Source organism: Phlebotomus papatasi, chromosome 1 (genome assembly GCF_024763615.1).
Source record: "Phlebotomus papatasi isolate M1 chromosome 1, Ppap_2.1, whole genome shotgun sequence".
NCBI lineage: Eukaryota > Metazoa > Arthropoda > Insecta > Diptera > Psychodidae > Phlebotomus > Phlebotomus papatasi.
Genome location: NC_077222.1, coordinates 68,474,797 through 68,499,759, shown reverse-complemented (window position 1 = coordinate 68,499,759; position 24,963 = coordinate 68,474,797). Strand labels below are relative to the sequence as shown.

Here is a 24,963-nt window from a genome sequence, read left to right as displayed (position 1 = left end):
AAATATTGTATTGTATTTGAGTTTCATAATAGTGAAATTTAAAAACCGAAAATTGTATGGACATCAGTAAAGAAGTATTAAATCCTGAAGTTCAACAAAATAGTAAAAAACAAACTTTCTTCTCATAACAATTCAATTTATTTCTTTCATTATGCCCTAATTTTCATAGTTATATGGACTTCAAAACTAAGGCTTGACCCTTTAAAGACGAGTAGGGCACCAGTGTCCCAAAAACAAGAACAATTTTTTGACTATAGAAAGTTATTTTTTCTTTTAAATGGTCCGAAAGGTTAGTTTTTATTTTTGGGACACAAGGGTTAACTTAAAGGGTTAAATCCGCATCACATGGCTCAATTGATTTAAGATATTTGAGAAAAAAATACCGCAATTGGTTGTTATATAAAATTTTCAAACTTTCGGGAACCGGGTAAACTTATATTTTACACTCTATAGCTGTCTTCAGACTAGAGGATTAGTCCAGTTCTTGAAGGTCTCAAAATCCTAAATAGCAACCAAATTTATTTGTATATATATAAATATATAATGGATTTATTATAATTTCTAGATAAATTAAGCCATATGGCTATAAGCCTAATGTCTGTAGCCCGTATATTACTACTTTACATCAATCTTTTACAAAGTACTTTACTGTGAATTGACCTATTGATGTCTATGGTCATATTGATATATTGTATAAAACTCCATACCTTGTTATACTCCTCTGGATATTTTAAATGCAGCATAGTCCTTCACTTTCGAAACATATTGTCGATGTCGTTTGCCATGCTGTCCTGACTACCTTTAATTGTAGGTTTGAAGAACTTGTCGTTTTCCTTAAACCGTTCCGGTTTTAGTCCATGGAGAAGCATGAAATTGCAGTATTTCATATCTGAAATATATTGAAATTATGGCATAATATTTGACTTTTAAAGAAAGAGGAATTATTTTGGACAGCATTTTTAAATCGGTAAGCGCTTCTAAATTTATTAAAATTATGTGATTATTATAGAGTATTTGAGTAATAACGTATTTTATCAAGGCTTTTTTAAATTTATATTTTTTACACATAGGGTAAGTGTGCCAAATTCCGGCCAGCTTGCAATTCCGGCCACCTTTTTTGTTCCTCAAATTTTCATGAATTTTTAGCTTTTACATACTGTAGAGATTATACAATGCAAAATAATAACAAAAAATGTAGCTTCGACAAACGAGATGACGTGAAAAAGATATTGGAAGAATTCCTTTGTTTACATTTTATGTTTACATTTTTATTCATTTTAAAATGTATTAAGAATGATTTTAAAGTCAATAAAGACGATAAACTGTCTACAAGGTTCTAAGCAACACTCCTAAAGTAGAAGGAATGAAAAAAAAGTTTCTATTAAAGATATATTACATTTCAAACTTGAGACTTTGGCGCTTGCATGCAACTATGCCGGAATTTGGCACACTTACCCTAATGTTTTCTATTTTAATGAAACTGCTCCGCTTTATCCTATAAATATCCTGTCCACTTACTAGAAATGCTGCTTGAAAGTTTTACAATTTTTGGACTTTGTACCTTGGTTAAGGGGGTCATGAAGACTTCAAAACAACATATTTTCTCTAAATTGCTTTTTCAACATAATAAAAAAAATATTTTATTCGAGCTCTCAGACATATAAAAATACACTATTTATACAACAGTATTTTCTAAAGTTTTAGTTTGAAAATTTTTAAAATTCAGTCGTTGGAACTTTATTGTCAGAGACTTTCTGAAAAGTATTTTTTGCAGTAGTCAAAATTACTAAACTAAGAGTTAATTCATCAGAAGTCGAAAAGCAAATTATTTCCTTTTAGTAGATAGGTTAAACTCGTACATGAATGAAAGGTTCTTGAAAAAAAAAAACAATGTTTAACTGAGATTCTTTACAATCTCATTTTTTTTAAGTTTTGGGAGAATTTTATACAAAAACTTACAATTTACAATCAAGAAAACTAAAAATTCTTTGTCCAAGTAAGTCAAGAATACCCTGGATCGGAATGTTAAGAGACATTCTCGATATTTAGTTGAAAATATAAGCCTCAAAATATTGTTTAGTATTTTTTGTCTGCTAATCGGTATACTAGTGATTCATTTAACTATATCTGCATATTTGAATTTTAAATTTTAAGAATAAATTAATAAAAAATAGATGTAATTGCAACGATGTACTCTGTACCTCGGATCGTCACGAATTTAATCAGGTGTCTCACGGAAAATTGGATTTATAAATTAAATTTGGACTAATGCGCTGCATTCTTCTGAGAGTTAAATTGTAAAAAGTAGCTAATTTTTTTTAAAAATTCATTTGAATTGGTGCAACAATATGGTAATAACCTGACGATCCGAGGAACACTGCCGATAGCTGGTGCTCTTCGCCTACAAGTTTAACCCATTTACTAACAGAAGATATTTTGTTTTTTTAACTTCTAATGAATCTACTGCGTGAAAATCGTAATTATCGAATAGTAAGTTCTTTTCTAAAAAGTTCCCCGAAAGTCACACCTCAATGTCTGAATTTTTAAAATATATGAACGATCATTTCAGAACATATAGTTTAAATGTTGTGCTTTTATGTGCTGATATACTTGAATTATTTTTATCATTTTGTCGAAAAAATATATTTGAAGAAAATATGCTGTTTTTTAGATTTCTTAACGCACGTGATCCTTTAAGAGGTTCAGCATTTCTCAAACTTTTCTTTTTACTATGTAATTTATTTTACTGGATCAGGATTGATTTAAACCGATATAGTAATAAATACCCAAAATATGTAGATTGAGATTTGGATAAGAATTGTTGCTCGTTTCTTAATCGACTCATTAACAATTTCTACCTAATTGGAACTGATTTCAAAAGTTCGAATCCAAAATGTTTTTAGAGATCATATAAAAATAAGTCAAGTTTCTCAAGCCCCATGTTTGAATAAGGACCAATCGAAGCATATTAGATATTACCATATAAATTAAAAATAACATACGTCAAAACGAAGGTTTGTGAGAAAATACCAATTTTTAATTAGCTTTAATGAAAGGAAAATATTTGAAAACAGTGGCGACGAGGGCAATGAGATTCAGTGATAGAAAATCAAGACTAGGAGGAATTGTGGGCAGGAAAATCCAAAGGAAAAACTGAAGAAATACGCAGCTGATGAGAGATGTACAAGTAACTATATTGATCACTAAACAATTACCTTTTAAATCAAATTAGATAAAATTATTACCTACTATAATCTGCCATGAATGGCGTTTTCCTTTTTTTTAATGACGTTCGAATTTGAGGTTTTACAAATTTACAAGGATTCAAATTTGAAGAACTTGACTGAACATAAAACTTATCTTGATTAGAGCCTTTTTAACCTTCGAGCTTGAAAATCGCCATTTTAGAAATGATTCAGCGGTATCTCGTACATGAACGAAATATCCACCTAGTCAATCTCACAATACATATAACAACGAAAAAAACACAATGCGTTTCCGAACAAACCTAAGGAACCTGGTTTTGGACGTTTTGCAGATTAAAGTGAGATGGAGGGTGGGAATAAAGATTATGTTAACGATATTAGTGTCTCGACTAATTCAAGGGTCAATCGAAAGTTCCAAGTCACTGTTTTTAACCGTTATGAAGTGTTCAAGTAAAACCAGTGTGTTTGCCTCGCCAAGTTGAAAAGGTTACTTACCAGGATACTCTTGTCTGCAATGCTACCATGGATTACGGGATTGTCCTTTAAAATTTCCTTAAAATTCCTTTTAAATTGTATACGAAATTTAATAAGGACGTCTCTTGCGGATATCATGCTCATCCAGACATCTCATATGAGGTAGCTCGTTTATTTCAGTGTCGTTTTCTATAAGCAAGTAAGTGAAATACAATATTATTAAATTTTATAAAATCTAATATATTTAAAACAAATATTAAGGGAGTCATCTCATTTAAAAGGTAAAAAACATATTATTCCCGATATTTTCCTTGTAATTAAATATAAAATCTACTGATGAATTTTATAGCACTTTCTTTATATCAAAATTGAAGGGATTGATTATTTGAAATCAGAAATATACATGTTTAACGATTACAACTTAGTCAACAAAGGGTTATAATTTTTTACTTATAAACGAGATGACCCACTTAACAATTAAAAAGTATTGTTATTACAACACATAAAAAGAAAGACAATATACCTGACAAAAGTTCCATGATTTAATGATATTTTCCAGCCCGGACATCAAACTTTCCTGGACAACTTTGTCAGATTAAAAATTAAATGAAAATTTTAATGTATAAGAAAACGATACAAAATATGGGACAGGATAAAATATTCTCCATTTTCAGTGAATCATGGGACACTACAGATAAATAGATAAAAATATATTCAATTGTCTCAAACTATGTAATTTATAGTATTTTTTTTAATATTTATTTTTTTAAGATTTTCAATAACAGAAAACCTGAAAAATTTTGAATATTAGTTTGAATTAAAATTATTTTGCGCTACTAAAGACTCTCTTAAATTTAAATATCTCGTACGACGGACGGCGGTTGAATTCAAAATCATAAACGTGATTGAATAATAATATTAATAAATATTTCTTAGTGTGTTGATCAAAGAGGATTATAAAGGACAAAACTTGGCGAAAATTTCACATAAAGTTGGACTTTTTCTACAAGATCCTGTCAAAAATCCAATTTTTAATACCTTCAAAAAATCCTCATTCATTCTTGAGCTACAGTACCGTCCAAAACATTAAATGCACCCTTCGTAAGTTTAAATACACTTGGTTTGGACCAGGAAAACGCTGTAATATCCAGTTCTATTGACTGAAACGGTTTCATATTTAAACCTAAGAACAGTTTAAAACAAAATTTGGGTCAATACATGGGCTAAAAAAATTATAATTTGAAAATATAAATTAATAATTATTAATTTTATTAGTCGTGCATTTATCCAAATTTTTTTTAAAACTGTTCTTAGGTTTAAATATGAAACTATTTCAGTCAATAGAACTGGATATTACAGCGTTTCCCGGTTTAAACCAAGTGTATTTAAACTTACGAAGTGTGTATTTAATGTTTTGAACGGTACTGTACATTCATTTGATAACTAAAAATATTTGGATTTTTGCTTTTGGAGGAACTTATAAACTTAAGGGATCTACCGCAAAATTAGATTTTCCAAAGCGGTTTCCAAACATTAGGTTTCCAAAATAGAATTTTGAAATTTTTTTAATGCATATTTCAAAACGCATTCTCTAAATGTATCTATTTATATATATTTATATAAGGGCTTGAGTGTAATATTTTTTTTTTAGAAAATAATCTTTTGAAAAAAGGGGAAAATTATGCTAAATATTTGCATTCAAAACCCATGTAATGTCTAGATTAATTTTCTATCACTTATTAATGTTCTAAGAAAATTTTTACAGAAAATAATGTCGAAAAACAATTTTTAAGGTTGCAAATTTGCGAATATTCCTAAAGAAATGGTTACAACAAATTTTAACTGGCAATATTAAAATATTACACGTTACAACTTTGCCTCATAATTATCCTATATCCTCTTTATTCACTTTACAATATAAAAAAAATCTCATTTTGTTCAATTACTCACCTATCAAAGGGCCAAAGATGAGGATGTTCGCATTTGAGGGATCACTAGCTTCACAGGCTGCTCTTGTCTGGAACTCAAATCCAACTTGACCACCAAAACTGAGGTTTCCCGATTTTGCAGCAAATCTTCTAACAAAACGAAACTGAACCAAATAGTTGGATTATTTAGATGTCCGTACCCGTAGCAAGGCCTCCTATGGTTGAAAGAAACGATTTTCTTTAGTGTTTAGTGAGTCTGGTCAATATCTTTAGAATAAAAATAAATGTTGCAATTTATTGCTAGAACTTTGCCAGATAATAAGACAATAAAACACGGCACGGAAAATATTGTGGAAAAATCAAAAACAATATCCGTATCTGTCAAATTTGCCCGCCAACTTCGCCCCCTCCACCGGCCTTTCACACAGACGCCGACAAAGCTTGAAATTTAGATTCTTTGTTTAGGAGGGACCTGCCTGCAAAACAATCTAATGGACTAGTTAAAACAAGCACTCTAAATTTCTACAGCAAATCCTGCATATTCCTCCTCATATTCGCGAAGCCCAAAGAGCCCCACGGCAACCTTTTTTCTAATACAATTGGAAAAGATGGCGTCGAGCAATGCGCGTGGTAAATTTTTACACTCGGCTTATAAACTACTAGACAAATCAGATTTTTCACTCACCTAACGATAATAAGAACATTGCTTTCATGACACACTCACTTCTTTATACAAATATCCTTTGTGGATTCACTTAGAAAACTACTCTTTTGTCACTTTTCACAGAATTTAATTCCATCGCGCACTTTTCTTCACTGACACTCGGGTGACTGGCACGTATTGACATGACAATACTTGTGCATTACTTGCGCAACCCGGTTGTTCAAACATTCACAGATTTATTACATACTCTCGACCGAAAATTCTGAATTTTTTGTGAATTGTGCCAGAAATTTCTTGAGAAAATAATTTTTATTTCTGAGGAAATAGTTAGAGTTTTTAAAAATTTTCAATAATTTACGGAAAATGTGTTTTTTTCCTTTTCAAGACACATATTTTCTCATTTTGTGTGCATTTAAGTATTGAAATTTCAGAAAACCGGCCTTAAGACACTCATTACAATAAATTATTGTATTTAATCTGGGAGCAGGACTTTTCTAGCTTTTGTTTTAGTTTAATTACAGTAAATATAGTGGCAGATGCGTTAATAAATTATCTCTAAAAACTGCATATCCCTTCAATAGCTCCCTTATCATTCATAGAATTCACTGATGCTTATAAGAACATATTTAATAATTTTGTGTATAAATAATTCATAGTAAAATAGAATTCCGGGCAAAATCTCCTAAGCTATAATAAATAAAAATGGCTATTCCAGAAATTTTTTCTCCTGGATTCCATCTGCTTCTTCCTTCACATTCCTTCAGGACTGATCAGATGCTGCTTCCTCTATGGGATGAGGAGAGGATCTTTATCCGAAGAGAAATTTCCTGAAATTTTGGTTTTTCTAGTTCTAGTTGGTTTTTCATCTAACCTAAAAATTGACATCATCATAACATGTACTTTAAATTTCAAGAAAATGAAAATGTCATGAAATTTTCGAAATATTCAAAAATCACCTACGCCATTTCAAAAGTCAAAAAAGACATTCAATATGTAGAGATAGTTTCATGAAATTTTGGATTTTCATGTTTCTCTCACCTCACCTAAAAACAAACCTACAACATAAAATCGACTTTAAGTTCTAATAAAACATTCATGAAAATTTCATGAAATTTTGGAAATTCTGGAAATTTTCATGAAATTTTCCAAAATCACCTACGCCATTTTAAAAGCCGTAAAAAGACATTCAATATGTACAGAAAGTTTCGTGAAATTTTCATTAAGTTCTCATGAAATTTTGAATTTTCATGTTTCTCTCACCTTACCCAAAAACAAACCTACAACATAAAATCGACTTTAAGTTCTAATAAAACATTCATGAAAATTTCATGAAATTTTGGAAATTTTGGAAATTTTCATGAAATTTTCCAATATCACCTACGCCATTTCAAAAGCTGTAAAAAGACATTCAATATGTACAGATAGTTTCGTGAAATTTTCATTAAGTTTTCATGAAATCTTGGATTTTTATGTTTCTCTCACCTCACCTAAAAACAAACCTACAACATAAAATCGCCTTTAGATTCTAATAAAACATTCATGAAAATTTCATGAAATTTTGGAAATTTTGGAAATTTTCATGAAATTTTCCAAAATCACCTACACCGTTTTAAAAGCCGTAAAAAGACATTCAATATGTACAGATAGTTTCGTGAAATTTTCATTAAGTTCTCATGAAATTTTGAATTTTCATGTTTCTCTCACCTTACCTAAAAACAAACCTACAACGTAAGATCGACTTTAAATTTTAAGAAAACATTCATGAAAATTTCATGAAATTTTGGAAATTTTCCAGTAATACTTATTCCATTTCAAAGGTCAATAAAGGCATTCCATATGTGTTTAAAAAATTTTCATCTTACCCAAATCATACCTACAACATAAAGTTGACCTAAAAGTTTTCCAGATACTTACTTAGATTAACCAAAATTATTATTACTCGCAAAAAATGTCTGAAACTGCTTTGATTGTGATTCAACAAATTTTCGAAGAAAATCTTTACTGCTCTAACTCTTTTCCAGACCGCAAAATATTCATTGAATGAATTTCCGTAAAACTCACAATATTATAACTCTTAGTGGTCGTATATGATATTTTAACAGAGAAAGAATTTTTTCCTCCTCTGGGAAATAGGAAAATTCATGGGTAATCTCGTCCCTAAATGACCGAAAAGGAGACAAACTTAAATTTTCCTAAAGCCAATGTTATCGATTTTGTGAAATATATTTGCATACCAGAGTACTCCTTTACGATGTTGATCATTAAAATAAAAGGTTTTTTGACCAGTATTTTCAGGGTGGTCCAGGAAGTGGTCGAAATAACACAAAATTCTTGCTTGCCAACACATTCCTTATAATATTACACACAAAAACACTTCAAAATACATTTCTTTCAATGCGATGTTATTATAGACACATTAAGTTTTCTCAAGAGACTTAAAGACACTTTTAGGGCAATCAGAATTTACTAAAATCAGGAAAAACATGAAAAAACTACCCCGAAAGCAATTTCCTGCGCTGCCAAGTGTCAAAATTATCGGCCATATTGTCAAAAATGTCGTTCGCGATTGAAATTTTGTTACAATGTTGGTGTCAAAAAGCAAATGTACCGTAACATTTTTAACGTTTTGGGGACGAGCGTACCGAAAAAGTTTCAATAAGTTTTTGAAAAATTTTAGAAAGATTTATTTTTCGAATTCATGCAATTTCTAATTGTTAGAAGTCACTTATTGTCCCCGCGAAGTTTTCCCTTATTCTAGTCTAGAAATATGAAAAGAAGTTACAGTATCTGCAAAGAAGCATAAAATTGAAAAATCACGATTTTTGACCAATATTTGTTTCGCTCGGGAATTTATTGGAATCCTGCAAAAAATATCCTAGATTTGGATATTCCTATAATATGTAGTTATCCACAAGAATTGGATTTTTATCGAGTCCAAATAGTTCAAAAATTTCCTTTTTCCATGGGTACCCAGGATTCTAAAAGATACGAAGATAACGTAAAAGAAAAATGAAGAAACGAATGACGAATTTACTTAGCTCGCGAAATCTGAAAAGTCACCTAACTTTTTAAATACATTTCGGACTTTTGCAACTTTTTTTCCACCTACACGACAAGATCAGAGAAATGGCATAATCTCAGGAAAAAATCAGTAATAATCCTATGTAGATCAGATTTAGGTTAATTTGCACAAAAATATATTAAAAACTGTGAAGTCTATTTCCAAAATTTCATGAATGTTGTTTTTTTTTTAGAATTGAAAGTCGATTTTATGTTGTAGGTTTGTTTTTAGGTGAGGTGAGAGAAACATGAAAATCCAAAATTTCATGAAAACGTAATGAAAATTTCACGAAACTATCTGTACATATTGAATGTCTTTTTACGGCTTTTGAAATGGCGTAGGTGATTTTGGAAAATTTCATGAAAATTTCCAAAATTTCCAAAATTTCATGAAATTTTCATGAATGTTTTATTAGAACTTAAAGTCGATTTTATGTTGTAGGTTTATTTTTGGGTAAGGTGAGGGAAACATGAAAATTCAAAATTTCATGAGAACTTAATGAAAATTTCACGAAACTTTCTGTACATATTGAATGTCTTTTTACGGCTTTTAAAATGGCGTAGGTGATTTTGGAAAATTTCATGAAAATTTCCAGAATTTCCAAAATTTCATGAAATTTTCATGAATGTTTTATTAGAACTTAAAGTCGATTTTATGTTGTAGGTTTGTTTTTAGGTGAGGTGAGAGAAACATGAAAATCCAAAATTTCATGAAACTATCTCTACATATTGAATGTCTTTTTTGACTTTTGAAATGGCGTAGGTGATTTTTGAATATTTCGAAAATCTCATGACATTTTCATTTTCTTGAAATTTAAAGTACATGTTATGATGATGTCAATTTTTAGGTTAGATGAAAAACCAACTAGAAAAACCAAAATTTCAGGAAATTTCTCTTCGGATAAAGATCCTCTCCTCATCCCATAGAGGAAGCAGCATCTGATCAGTCCTGAAGGAATGTGAAGGAAGAAGCAGATGGAATCCAGGAGAAAAAATTTCTGGAATAGCCATTTTTATTTATTATAGCTTAGGAGATTTTGCCCGGAATTCTATTTTACTATGAATTATTTATACACAAAATTATTAAATATGTTCTTATAAGCATCAGTGAATTCTATGAATGATAAGGGAGCTATTGAAGGGATACGCAGTTTTTAGAGATAATTTATTAACGCATCTGCCACTATATTTACTGTAAATAAACTAAAACAAAAGCTAGAAAAGTCCTGCTCCCAGATTAAATACAATAATTTATTGTAATGAGTGTCTTAAGGCCGGTTTTCTGAAATTTCAATACTTAAATGCACAAAAAATGAGAAAATATGTGTCTTGAAAAGGAAAAAAACACATTTTCCGTAAATATTGAAAATTTTTAAAAACTCTAACTATTTCCTCAGAAATAAAAATTATTTTCTCAAGAAATTTCTGGCACAATTCACAAAAAATTCAGAATTTTCGGTCGAGAGTATGTAATAAATCTGTGAATGTTTGAACAACCGGGTTGCGCAAGTAATGCACAAGTATTGTCATGTCAATACGTGCCAGTCACCCGAGTGTCAGTGAAGAAAAGTGCGCGATGGAATTAAATTCTGTGAAAAGTGACAAAAGAGTAGTTTTCTAAGTGAATCCACAAAGGATATTTGTATAAAGAAGTGAGTGTGTCATGAAAGCAATGTTCTTATTATCGTTAGGTGAGTGAAAAATCTGACATGTTTGTTTAGTTCATAGGATGACCGACGGTAAAAATTCACGCGCAGTGCTTGACGCCATCTTTTCAATTGTATAAAATAAAGGCTATCGCGGGATTCTTTTCGGGTTTTGCGAATATGAGGAGGAATATGCAGGATTTGCTGTAGAAATTTAGAGTGCTTGTTTTAACTAGTCCATTAGATTGTTTTGCAGGCAGGTCCCTCCTAAACAAAGAATCTAAATTTCAAGCTTTGTCGGCGTCTGTGTGAAAGGCCGGTGGAGGGGGCGAAGTTGGCGGGCAAATTTGACAGATACGGATACTTTTTTTTTGATTTTTTCACATTATTTTCATTGCTTTGTCAAGATTAATACTTTATGATCTGTTATACGATAAGGCTCTGATAGTAAAACAGAACGCAGAAAATTGGTTTTCAAATCAGACCCACTAACGACTACATAGAATCGTTTTTTCTTCCACAGGAGGTACTGATACAATTTCCTTGCTCGAGCAATTATATTATCCAATGATTTGGGCGATGTTCTACATAGATTTGCTGCAAAATCGGAGTATATCACAGGTAGTACTGGTGGTCCAGGTGGTTCACATTTGAACACCGCACAACATGAGTCCGTGAAGCGAGTAATTCATCAAATTTGGACATACTCATCATAGATCCTTCCATAGGTACGTAGTTGTATAAAAGACTTTTTTTCTTTTTTACGGCAAAGAGAAAAAAAAATGAGAAAGGATAAATATAAGCGCCATGTCGTAACGTTGCTATATAATATTTTAATTCCAAGTTTAAATTTGTTGTAACGATTTCTGCGGGAATGTTTGGAACATTAAAAAGCCGTTTTTCGTCTCTTTTTTCCGTAGCATTAATACATAAAATTAATACATAAATACATAAAAATAAATAATACATAAATATACGTTAATACATTAAAAAATGATAGAAAATCTAGAAATTAAGGGATTACATAGGTTTTGGTGGCAATAATTTGGCATAATTTCCTCGATTTTTCAAAAGTATCATTAAAAATTATTGCACTCATGTACTTACATGTATAAAATAGCATCATTAAAAGAATGTTTTTTTTATATTAAAAAATTTTCAAAATTCAGTTTTGGGGACCTGATTTTTAAAAATCTCTTTGGAAAATCTAATTTTGTGATAGCCAACACAACTTTTGAGAAGTTCATTCTAAATCAAAAACCCAAAAATTTTCAGTTAACAGGTGAATAGGGTAAAGTGTGTAATTTGGAATTAATGTTACAAGTTGGACAATTCGCCGGTACAAGTTGGACATGGCTTTTTTCTTGATAAATACAGTACAAAGTTTGTTTTTAAGGACAAGGAACCAAATTATAAAACTAAAGCATTAAAAATATACAAATAAAAATGAAGTACTAAATTTATCAAGACGAAAAGCCCTGTCCAAATTGTACCATTGTCCAACTTGTACCACTGTTCAACTTGTACCACTTTACCCTATAGCTCAAAAATAAATGAGGCATTTTTGAAGAAATCAAAATTTGGATTTTTGGCAGAATTTTGTACAAAACAATGCAATTTGAGGTGCAATTCACACCGAGTTTTAAAATGGTGCACCGTTTAAATTAGAATTTTTCTTATATTTTTTAAATAAAATTGAGCCTTATCATTATGTAATATAGCTGCACAAATAAATTGAAAAGCTAAGTTACATTACGATATGGCTCAATTCCATTGAAAAATAGGTGAAAATCTGCATTTTAAAGGTACCCCACTTGCCCCTACTAATAAATCTATATTTTCTATCTATATTTCTATATTTTGTGTCGTTTTCTTATACACCAATATTTTTAAATGAAATTTAACTTCTTTAAATTTTGAATTTTTTCAAGTCGTTAATAATTGTGAAACAATTTTTCCATTTAGTAATTTCAGTTATTACATTGTTTTTTATGAAGATTGTTTGAAGTATTCTTATTTTGAAAGCTTTAAAAAGTAACTTTTTTGTATACTTACCTTTGTTAAGTTACTGAAAATTATTTATAATCTATTCACTTTTTAAAATAACTTGGGTTTTCGATATTGACAGATATTCAAACCGAAGAGGACTCAGAACTAACTAGTGTTTTCTCCAAAATGTTTGGAAATCCAGGAAAAATAACCGAATGTATGGAAAATATCACCGAAAGAGCATTATCTAAGGGAAACTCCAGAATGTAAAAGGAAAATCTCAGAGTGTATTAAAAAAAACTGCGGAAAGTAACAAATTATACACAACTTTGGATGTAAGAAATTGCTCATTGAATATTACAAAATTCTAGGTTAGATTTTCTATGTTCGAAGTTTCATGATTTTCTAATTTCCAATTTGCATTTCCATGACATAAACAACTTATTAAGTATAAGAAGAGATTATAATATTAGAAATAGAGTTATGCCCAAGACTCCTTAACAAATAATTTTAAAAATATATTTACAAAAAAAAAGTTATTGTGCAATGAGTATTACATTTTTAATCAATCAACTGAAGTGTAATAATCAGATGGAGATATAATCAAACAGCCAATAAAATCATAAGGCATAAAATCCATGTTTTATTTCTTAATTTACACCCACCTACTTTAAGACAATTTCGCTAAAAATGGATTTTTCGACAAATTGTATTCTAAGCTAAGTATATGTTCTGCCGAAGCAAGGTCCTAACCAACTCCATTGAACTAAACAAATGCTGCAGTACTTCTTAATTGATTTAGAAAAATTTCTAAATCAATATGAAAACTTCTAAAATTAAATATTTGGTTTCTAAAATTAACCCAGAGAGTTTTTGAGAATGGAGTTTTGGAAAACTTCTAAAATGAATCTGAAAATTTTTAAAATTAAGTATTTAGTTTCTAAAATCAACCCAGAGAGATTCCATAATTAATTCTGCAAAATTTCTAAGTCAATCTGAAAATTTCTATAAATAAGAATTTAGTTTCTAAAATCAACCCAGAGAGATTTTAAGAATGGAATTTTGGAAAATTTCTAAAACCAACCTGAAAATTTCTAAATTAAGTACTGTGTTTCTAAAATCAACCCAGATGATTTCTATAATTAATCCTGAAAAATTTTCTAAGTCAATCTGAAAATTTCTAAAATTAAGTATTTAGTTTCTAAAATCAACCCAGATAATTTCTAAGAATGAACTTTTGGAAAATTTCTAAAACCAACCTGAAAATTTCTAAATTTAAGTACTGTGTTTCTAAAATCAACCCAGATGATTTCTATAATTAATCCTGAAAAATTTCTAAGTCAATCTGAAAATTTCTAAAATTAAGTATACAGTTTCTAAAATCAACCCAGATAATTTCTAAGAATGAACTTTTGGAAAATTTCTAAAACCAACCTGAAAATTTCTCAATTTAAGTACTGTGTTTCTAAAATCAACCCAGATGATTTCTATAATTAATCCTGCAAAATTTCTAAGTCAATCTGATAATTTCTAAAATTAAGTATACAGTTTCTAAAATCAACCCAGATAATTTCTAAGAATGAACTTTTAGAAGATTTCTAAAACCAACCTGAAAATTTCTAAAATTAAGTACTGTGTTTCTAAAATCAACCCAGATGATTTCTATAATTAATCCTGCAAAATTTCTAAGTCAATCTGAAAATTTCTAAAATTAAGTATTTAGTTTCTAAAATCAACCCAGATAATTTCTAAGAATGAACTTTTGGAAAATTTCTAAAACCAACCTGAAAATTTCTCAATTTAAGTACTGTGTTTCTAAAATCAACCCAGATGATTTCTATAATTAATCCTGCAAAATTTCTAAGTCAATCTGAAAATTTCTAAAATTAAGTATTTAGTTTCTAAAATCAACCCAGATAATTTCTAAGAATGAACTTTTAGAAGATTTCTAAAACCAACCTGAAAATTTCTAAATTTAAGTACTGTGTTTCTAAAATCAACCCAGATGATTTCTATAATTAATCCTGAAAAATTTCTAAGTCAATCTAAAAATTTCTAAAATTAAGTATACAGTTTCTAAAATCAACCCAGATAATTTCTAAGAATGAACTTTTAGAAGATTTCTAAAACCAACCTGAAAATTTCTAAATTTAAGTACTGTGTTTCTAAAATCAACCCAGATGATTTCTATAATTAATCCTGAAAAATTTCTAAGTCAATCTGAAAATTTCTAAAATTAAGTATACAGTTTCTAAAATCAACCCAGATAATTTCTAAGAATGAACTTTTGGAAAATTTCTAAAACCAACCTGAAAATTTCTCAATTTAAGTACTGTGTTTCTAAAATCAACCCAGATGATTTCTATAATTAATCCTGCAAAATTTCTAAGTCAATCTGATAATTTCTAAAATTAAGTATACAGTTTCTAAAATCAACCCAGATAATTTCTAAGAATGAACTTTTAGAAGATTTCTAAAACCAACCTGAAAATTTCTAAAATTAAGTACTGTGTTTCTAAAATCAACCCAGATGATTTCTATAATTAATCCTGCAAAATTTCTAAGTCAATCTGAAAATTTCTAAAATTAAGTATTTAGTTTCTAAAATCAACCCAGATAATTTCTAAGAATGAACTTTTGGAAAATTTCTAAAACCAACCTGAAAATTTCTCAATTTAAGTACTGTGTTTCTAAAATCAACCCAGATGATTTCTATAATTAATCCTGCAAAATTTCTAAGTCAATCTGAAAATTTCTAAAATTAAGTATTTAGTTTCTAAAATCAACCTAGAGAGTTTCTAGGAATGAACTTTTGGAAGATTTCTAAAATCAACCTGGAAATTTCTAAAATTAAGTACTGTGTTTCTAAAATCAACCCACATGGTTTCTGAAATTAATCCTGCAAAATTTCTAAATTAATCTGAAAGTTTCTGAAATTAAGTATTTATTTTCTAAAATCAATCCAGAGAGTTTCTAGGAATAGTCTTTCGGAAAATTTCTAAAATCAATCTGAAAATTTCTAAAGTCAAGTACTTTGTTTCTAATATCAAGCTCGCTGGTTTCTATAATTAATTCCACAAAAATTCTAGAATCAATCCGGAGTTTCTAGAAATAAGAATAGAACTCTATTATTGACCCTACTTGGAGATAAAATCAAGAATTTATATCTAAAAACTCTTTTAAGAAATTTTTATCTTCATATTTTCTAAAATCAAACCCATATTTTTCTAAAATTAATCAACTTTGTTACTATATTCAATCCTATTTAGGATAGATTTGGGGTTTTAGAAGTGAAAATTTCTAAAAATAAGTGAAATAAGGTAAATCTGCTCTTATCCACAGTAGGATTGATTTTAGAAACCATTTCTTGAATAAAAATTTTTCTCTGTGTATTATTCTGTACAAACACGTGTTTGCCATCCCTGTTATGTTTTAATTTTTGCTGTCAACTTCCATTAAAAAACAAATGCCAAAAGAAACATTTACACCACAATCACTTTTTACCATTATTTACGCACTTTTCCCTCTACGAAATTCACAAAAAAAAAAACTCATCAAAAATTTTATGTTGGTGGAATTTTTAATACGACAACAAATTTTTTAACTATCTTGTGTATGTGATTTTCAAGCTAAACCGGATATTTTATTTCTGAATAATTTGTTGTAGAAAAGAAAAACGAAAGAAAGACGAAATTCCATTTTATTAACTTATAGGTCTTTCACTCAACATCACATATAAATCAGATTAGAGAATAATTTGGTGAATTGTAAGCCCAAAACATTAAAATGCATCAATTTAGCAGAGATGTCTCTCTCTTCAACAGCTTCTCTCATTTTAATCACAATGTGAGATCAGTATGTTTTATAAATTCAAAATGACATTGTGAGTTTTCTACAAATTTATTTTTGGTGCAGAAGTTTTAAGACTGAGAGAAAATCAACACTTTTTTTTAGAGACACTATAAGCATAATATTATGGGAGTACTACAAAAAATTCATAATGTTGAAGGATTAACTTCCCAACAAGATGTGTACTATATAGAAAGTTGTTTACACTCACAGGGCTTTATTGCGGCTTTTTTTCTTTTCTTCTTCCTTCCCACCACCCCCACCCCACCATCATTTACTATGTTTACTCCCATATGATATTTATGTTGTGTGAGGAATATTCAAATAAACAAAATCATCGAGGTGTGTACCAGAGAAGCTCAAAATTAGCGTTAGAAACTATATTTTCACAATACAATTCAGAGAAGAGTTCATTCACCAAAAAAGCCATACAAAACAGTCATTTGAATAATAAAAGGGATGGGGAGCTTTGCGGAATGCTCGAACTCCTGACTTAGGTTCTATAACCCAAAAAAATAATTTTATATTACTTCCTCCGTTCCGAAAAAAAATCATATCGTAGACGCGAGTGACTGTGGCCTCTGGGGGTGACTTTGCTCCTCCTCTTTGTTAGTTTTTCTTTAATTCTAGCACACAAAGACGACCTGCATCGATCCAATCCACCTCAAGTATTAAAATCAAAGAAAAGCATACAAATGGCAAGGGGTCAAATCATAACCGGAAGCATTGTCTTTAGATCAACCAAAGACAATGCCGGAAGCCAAAGTGACCGGCATCTACGGTACGTTTTCTTTAAACGAAATGCTCTAGTAAACGTACAACTTTTTTCTTGGAACAAACAGAGGGAGTAGTGTAGAGTCATCGCTTATGGACGTTATACACTTATGGACAGTTTCCAAAAATCTTAAATTCTTACCTAAAATAGATCAAAATATCCTAAAGTAGAATTGTATAAGGGATTGGGAGATAGAAATAACATTTCGGTATGAACGTGGATTTATGGACGATCCCCCAAGACTTTAAGTTGACATCTCAAAACGTTTGGTCTACATATTTGGTTGAGGTCAGATGTTTGTTTATACAGTGACCTAGAAGGTTAGGTAATAGACCAAGTCGCAGTTGTACTTTCTGACTGAGACGATTTGAACTTTCCTACCTTCGATGCCAGACTCCACTAAACTCCGAGCACCAAGCAGACCTCAGCCTAAAACACAGTCGTGTACTGGCCAAGCGGTTCTTATCCGCTAATTTGAAACTGAGTAAGACGGGCTTCAGACCTAAGGCTTAGCTATAGGGGAAACTGGGGCACCACCAAACACGGGGTACCACCAAACACAAATTTTTATTTCTAAACTACTTGGAATATCTCGACCATTTCTTCAGTGGACAAGCATCCCCATAATGCTTTAAAAATCCTATAGGTCTTATCCTCTGATATCCAATATCCGATTAAAAAATCGCAGTGTTTGGTGGTACCCCGTGTTTAGTGGTGCCCCAGTTTCCCCTAATGGCTTAACTGCTCTAATTTCTTTTCAGTCAAGATTTTTTGGAAAAATTTAACTTAGTATTCGACTATCAAGGGCAAATGATCTATTCGATTTTGAAAAATCAATAAAATTGGTTGCTATTTGGGTTTTTGAGACCTTCGGGAACTGGGCTAAACCTCTAGTCTGAAGACCGCATAAGCTTCAACCCTAGAACCGTCAGTGAATAGGGCGACTGCATCGGACACGATAATCTCATCCGCGCATTCAACCCAGTCAGCCCTTGTATGAAGTATTGCTTTAATTATGTTCTTAGGCAGCTTTCACTCAATGTGGAAGTCATCTCTCATTAGAAGGTCTGGATCTGAGTCTAAATAAGATGGGTGTCCAATGTAACGCAATGTACAGAGGATGCAATAAAACTGAGGAGACTGTCACTCACTCTGTGTGCTACTGCTCTAGCTTATGTAACATCAGATAGATGTTACATATGGTGCTGTATGATGTAGACCTAACAAGATTAAAGCCGCCCTGTTTAATGGAGTTTGTCCGAAAAACGGGCTGGCTTGAATCATCTTGCCCTTAACAGGGGTTAATTTAATTGGGGACGCATAATGGAGTCAAAAGGAGGCCTTGGGTGGAATGATAACTTTACGACACTATCGAATCGATAGTATCGATAAATCTATATCTGTTAGATTAAGTGAATGTCGACCTGGCTGTTGAGTAATACCTTTATTAGTTATAGGAAGTGCAGCTAACGTTTAATTTTTTCAGAATCGACAGTCGATAGTATTGAAAGTAAGTTATCATGACACCCCTGAATCTAGCGGTTCCGCAGAAACCGCCCCCACTGTAATCTAATCTAAACCTAATCTAATCTGGTTGAGGTCAAAAGAACGCACTAAGAGATGACGGAAATCATCTTATTCGCAATGAAGTGTAAAAAATGATTCCATGATTGCTGTCTTTCTATCCCTCTTTCTGTAGAGTTCGAGCAATAAAAAATTAATAAAAAAAAATCAATTTGATTTTTTCATACTACTCTGTGTTGCTCATCAAAAACAGACCCATATTGAAAAATTTCGCAATCTTTGTACCATTTTAACACCACATGCTGTGAAATATGGTAAAGTTATAACCTGGAAATAATTAAGTGATTATTTATTTTGGTACCATTTCATTCGACTGATTTTATTATTATTGAGTCTCCTCGCTCAGTTATTCCACAGTTCAACTGCCTGAATTTATCTCAACACAACATTGAAATAATAATCAATATTTGTCTTGCGTGGAGGTCACTATTCCATTTCTTCTCTTGCAATGTATTGCAAGAGTATTGCAAAAGAAGAAGAAAATATTCCACGAACTTTGCGATAGACATCAAATATCTTTCCGCAATTTCAAATCACATAATAACAGTGACGCCTGATGGAAGAAAAAGCATTTCAACTATGTTGTATATTGCATTCTCAATGGTAAATGCAGACAAAAATAATGAATAATAATCGTCTCTCATCTCACAATGTGAATTGCATGGAATTTAAATACTGATTAAATTGTCTGAGATATACATTTTTTTACAAGTTTAACCGTACCTAATCTTCAACTTCCCCGCTTGGCTTCCTTCTTTCATCCTTCATGAAGATGAATATTAACACACTCTTTTTCGGAAGTCCCCATCATCTGTACTTTCGTTTTTTTTACTACTCTTTTCAACGTTAATAATAATGCAGAGATGGCCATATGGTGAACATATCTTTTTATGTAACCAACATGGAATATATAATTTTGAAGCTCCCCATGTTTTGATGTAACTTTATAAGGTAAAATACTCAAATTATGTCCACTTGAATAACTTTTCCATATAAGAAAATCTTTTCTAAAGTATAACTCGCGTGCTGTGCTTTAATTTTCATTATCTTTTAATATCCTGTATTGTACAATGTGTTAACTTAATCATCATGTGATTAGGAATTAGAAAATACTCCAGGATTTTTTGTGCGGCATCTTACATGTTATTAACATATTTTTACAATCCCATAATGCATTCCTCAAAGGATTTACCAGAGTGCAATGGGATTACACAAACTTAAACGGAAATTGTAAAGAATGAGTCAAAGTAAAACCCTAAAAAAATCAGGTTTATCACTATGAGTCATCTGGCTAAAACATTACAAACCGAAAATTTTTCTTTTTTATTTTCACTCTGAAATAACAATCCATAAATGCTTCAATTTCGTAAGAGATTGTGACCTCTTGTATAATATTTGCTCAATGAACTTGATATTGACTGAGAAAATAGAAATATTTGCTTAATATCTTTCCATCAGTCTTTACAGTTTGATAAGAGAAATATTTATTTGTAGATGTCGATAAATTGTTTCTCACAAGATATACTTGGACGACAAACAGTCTCTTAACTGTAAGAACTTAAAAAATTTCAATACAATAATAGTGTATTCTTAAGCAAAATATATATCAAAAAATCTTTTGGTAAAAACACTCTCATCATCAACAAAAAAAATGTGGTAAAAAAGAAGGGGAAGTGGTCTAAAAATAAAACCCATCTGCCCATTCAGAGATGAAAGACGAAAGTGAAGAATTAATTGGAATTTTATGATCATTCATTTTACACAACAAACATCTATTGCGAGAATTTTTTGTATATCTATAATATATATGTATATAAAGTCTCAAAAGAGCATTTTTCCCAAGTTGCCCATCATTGGAATGCTCTAATGGAAAAGTTCTATATAGCTGTGGTTCTTTCACAATCACCGCTACTGTCATGCTGCTGTTCTGTGAATCTTCTCTAATTGAGCTGATATTTCCAGCATAGATGTTTAAATCACACCTGAGTTAAAATTCACGAGCACAACCAGATAATTTTTTGACTATAGTTACTGATTAATAATATTTTGTACAGATAATTTTGTCTCATTGCTTAAAAGAAGGAGCAGTGTCTCGGATTAATACAAGACGGAGTATTGTGCGAGATAATTGGTTTTGGCTATGGTTAAATTTCCGTTTAAAAAGGTAATCAACAAACGAAATATACAGTAACCAGTAACCAATTGTGTTGTGATTGGTTACGTTCGAGGATTTGACCCTTGATTACATCGAAGAAATGCTAAAATCGAGTTAGACTGACCTGCCTGAGTATGCTAAGCTAAACTCAGATTTTAAAAAATTCCCTCTACACATTTACTAAATTTATTATTTCACTTGTTAGCTTACATTTAAGCAACTTCATCAAGGTGAATTTTGCAAAAAGAGAATTTATTTCAGTTTTTCGTTTTTTTTTTTCAATGACAAATAAATAAAATTCATGATCGATTTTCTTTACTTTTTAGATATCATAGATCCACTTAAAACCTTTTTAAACACCTACCTAAACTTTAAAAAAGCTCAAATTTTTATCAAGATGATAACGTGTAAAAGAGAAAAATTAAAAATTTTCATGCTAACATTAATTCTTGTACAGTAGTCTTTCAAATTTGAATCTTTCAAGTTGAATTAAAAATGTCAAATATGAGATTATGTTGAAAAAAAATGTATTGTGAATGATTGAGAAGCATATTTGCTGTTTTCTCAATATTTATACACATTATAAACGTATAGGGGAAGGTTTTGCACCTTCGTAATGTTGCAGCTTCGTAAAAGTTAATTTTTTCCAAATTACTAAATGAATTTCATCTTAAAAGCTGCATCTCACATTTCCTGGCAAACTTGGAAGCCTGAGCCTTTTTTCCTGGGTTCAAAAGGCAAAAATAAAAAATGGGCCTAAAATCGTAATTCTGATGTGTAATATTTTATGTATTTTTTCACACTTCAAGTGTCTTTTCGAACAAGCAACTATTCCAAGTTATAGAGGGTTAATATTTACCGTGAAAATCTTTTGCTTCGACCCTCTTGTTTTTGTGGGTGGAGGAAAATTCATAAAAATGACCACCCTTGCAGGTCAGGAAAATTTAATTTTGCAGCTTCGTAAAAACATTTGTCAAAATTATTGACCAGACAGATTCGAGACGTTAGAGAAAAAAAGGATTACAATAGGTGTGATTATGAGAGAATCATATCTAACCAAGCTCTTAACTGACTGTCAGAATGCAGAGAAAAAATGGTTTTCCGAGTGTCAAAAAACATGTGTTAGAAAAATAGCTTAAAATTGATTTTTAATGCGTAATACCTCCTACAAATAGTGATAACAAGTAGATGAAAGTTCCAACTAGTAGTGATGCCAAAATTTTTGTGTCCGGTGTAATGTTTTCGGGGAAAATGAGGCCTACGGAAGTGAGAAAAAGTGGTACGAAGCTGAGTTAACCAGGGCACCTTCGTAAAAAATGCCGCTACATTTTCATTTTCCTGTAGAGGAAAATCTAAGGACTTCCAGGAATTTTGTGAGGCAGCATTATGAACCCAATAAGTAAGAGATTTTTTGATATAGTGATATAATTGATTCGGTGAGTGTGGCAATCAGTAAAAAATCTTAAATCTTGGACTCCTTTTTTAATACGAAGCTTCAAAACCTTCCCCTAACTTTGATTGGAAGTACAATTTAATCTCACATAAATTCTGTTATTTTTGTAAATATCGTTAGAATTTCTGAGATGAGAAATGTCATATAGACCCCCCCCCCCAAAACGTTCGAATTTGGAAGACTCTACTGTAAATAATACGTAAAAGTAATATGATAGTTCAGGTGAGTTCGCAACAGTCTGTGGAGCCCACCCCAGTCTATTGAGTAGATAATGTCACCAGTCTGGTACAGTTATCGACAAACACTATACCTATATTGATCTGTCGCCTATCATTGTGGTCCCATGAATATACTTAAACTTAAAGTAATAAACTCGTATAGTTTAATACATAATGACGATATGTGTAATAATATTTTGCAACATCAATCTTGTAATTTTATTGGTACAGCTCCTACCATAAAATAAGATTATTGAAATTGATAGTTGCATTGTCCCTACAGTGTTATTAACACTTCGACTTTATTTAAATTGGTTTATCAACAAAATTTCAAATGAAAGAATGGAAAGAATCTCAGCTCGTTTAGACTAAAACAATCTTATCATTAGCATTTATTCGCTGCTGTGCTGAAACCCCAAGCGAATCAATTTTTCTTCATTTTACCCTCTACTTCATCTTCAATCTCTCTCTTTATCAGTGTTGATATTCCAAATGTCTGACCATGAGAATTGGGAGAAGAAGCTGAATCTTTGGCGCGCGCGTATATACTTCCACGAATTAAAGATGGAAACGTGTTTTCAGTGAGTTTATCTCGTCGTTTGGAGTTCTTCTTTGCCTCCTGGTACATGCTCCAATAGCACGTCATCGGTGTGGATTGTGCAAGATGAAGAAGCAACAACAATAAAAAAAAACCGCGTCAGCCGATGGAATGATTCAAAAGAGGTGAAAAAGTGGTCCAGAGAGCATGAGTGAGGAGGAAATTCCAGCATCACTGTATAAACTCACATGACGCACGCCGGTAAAAGTGATGGATAATTCACAGAGAGATTCACCATCAATGAATGTATTTTGTGATTTTAATTCACATGAATCCGGTGGTGAGTGATAAAAGAATCTCATTTCAGCATTCCTCACTGTCTTCTTTCTTTTTTATTTTCTTCATAATTATAACCACTGCCGCCTTATTGCAAGTTCAACATTTAATATATAATCGGAATGTGTTTAGTATAAACAAGATATTTTCATCCAATTGAAGTTGTTGATTGTGAGAAAATTATATCAACTTCACTCATCAACTTGGTATTTATGTTGAATTTTAAAGTGCTATATATCCTCATAACTTCAAACATATCCATTAATCATAATTTTATACGATGATTCACCACGTGGAAATAAAGAACGTAATCAGTCTGTCAGTTCTTTATCATAGTTTGTTGTTCTCTCGACTATTCCTCCAATCAATACATCATCAAATAATGAGACTTGTCTTGTGTTCATTTAAGCTCAAGAGAGATGGATGAAAAAAAGCCTTCAGGAAATTGCTACATAGAATATGATATAGAGAAAGCGATTGTCACAGGACACATTCTTGGAACACCGTTAATTAGATTGACATGATAAAGTCGACAGTCTCAATCTACGCTATTTCGTTAAAGCAAAACCTCTGGGTAATTAATCAATAAATATATCACCAAAAGATTCTCTTCAAGAGTGGGCTCTTCACTTTGACATTTAGCTTATCAGCAAATCTTAAAATTCATAATCTGATTACTAATTATAGCATTATTAGCAACCACGGCAACAACAAATAAAGTATAATCTTACAGTGATGGAGAAGAGAGTGGCAAAGTTTTGCAATTACCAAATTTTGAGTCTTTAATTTTTCAACAAATAATAAATTAAAAGTTTGCGAAATAACTTTGAATAATACGCTATAAAAAGTAAAACACAGAGAGTTTATGGCGTAGATATTCATTGCTACTTCTTGTCTCATTGACTTCAATTTTCTCGGGGAATACGATTAGAGGGGGGATAGGCAACATTTATGAAATACTTTTCCATAATAAACTTGTCCAAGAGCGGAAATCGATAATTGTCAGGTAGTTTACATATGCTACAAAATTGGTAATTTTAGAGGGACACTCAACCAGGGAATCGACTGTGACAAGGTGAGGCTCATTG

The 24,963-nt window shown here is 31.0% G+C and overlaps 1 protein-coding gene and 2 long non-coding RNA genes across 4 annotated transcripts in view; 1 reads left to right on the top strand and 2 right to left on the bottom strand.

The window, feature by feature from the left end:
• Positions 1 to 24,963, bottom strand: part of LOC129798661 (myosin-I heavy chain) — a 101,351-nt gene that overhangs the window by 71,749 nt on the left and 4,639 nt on the right. The window lies entirely within an intron of this gene.
• LOC129798679 (uncharacterized) lies at positions 725 to 5,799 on the bottom strand. Its single transcript, XR_008751438.1, has 4 exons — positions 5,631 to 5,799; positions 4,204 to 4,265; positions 3,702 to 3,869; positions 725 to 889 (listed from the first exon to the last, which is right to left on the bottom strand). It is a non-coding gene; the product is annotated as an uncharacterized LOC129798679 (long non-coding RNA).
• LOC129798686 (uncharacterized) lies at positions 10,978 to 13,191 on the top strand. Its single transcript, XR_008751439.1, has 3 exons — positions 10,978 to 11,023; positions 11,502 to 11,706; positions 13,107 to 13,191. It is a non-coding gene; the product is annotated as an uncharacterized LOC129798686 (long non-coding RNA).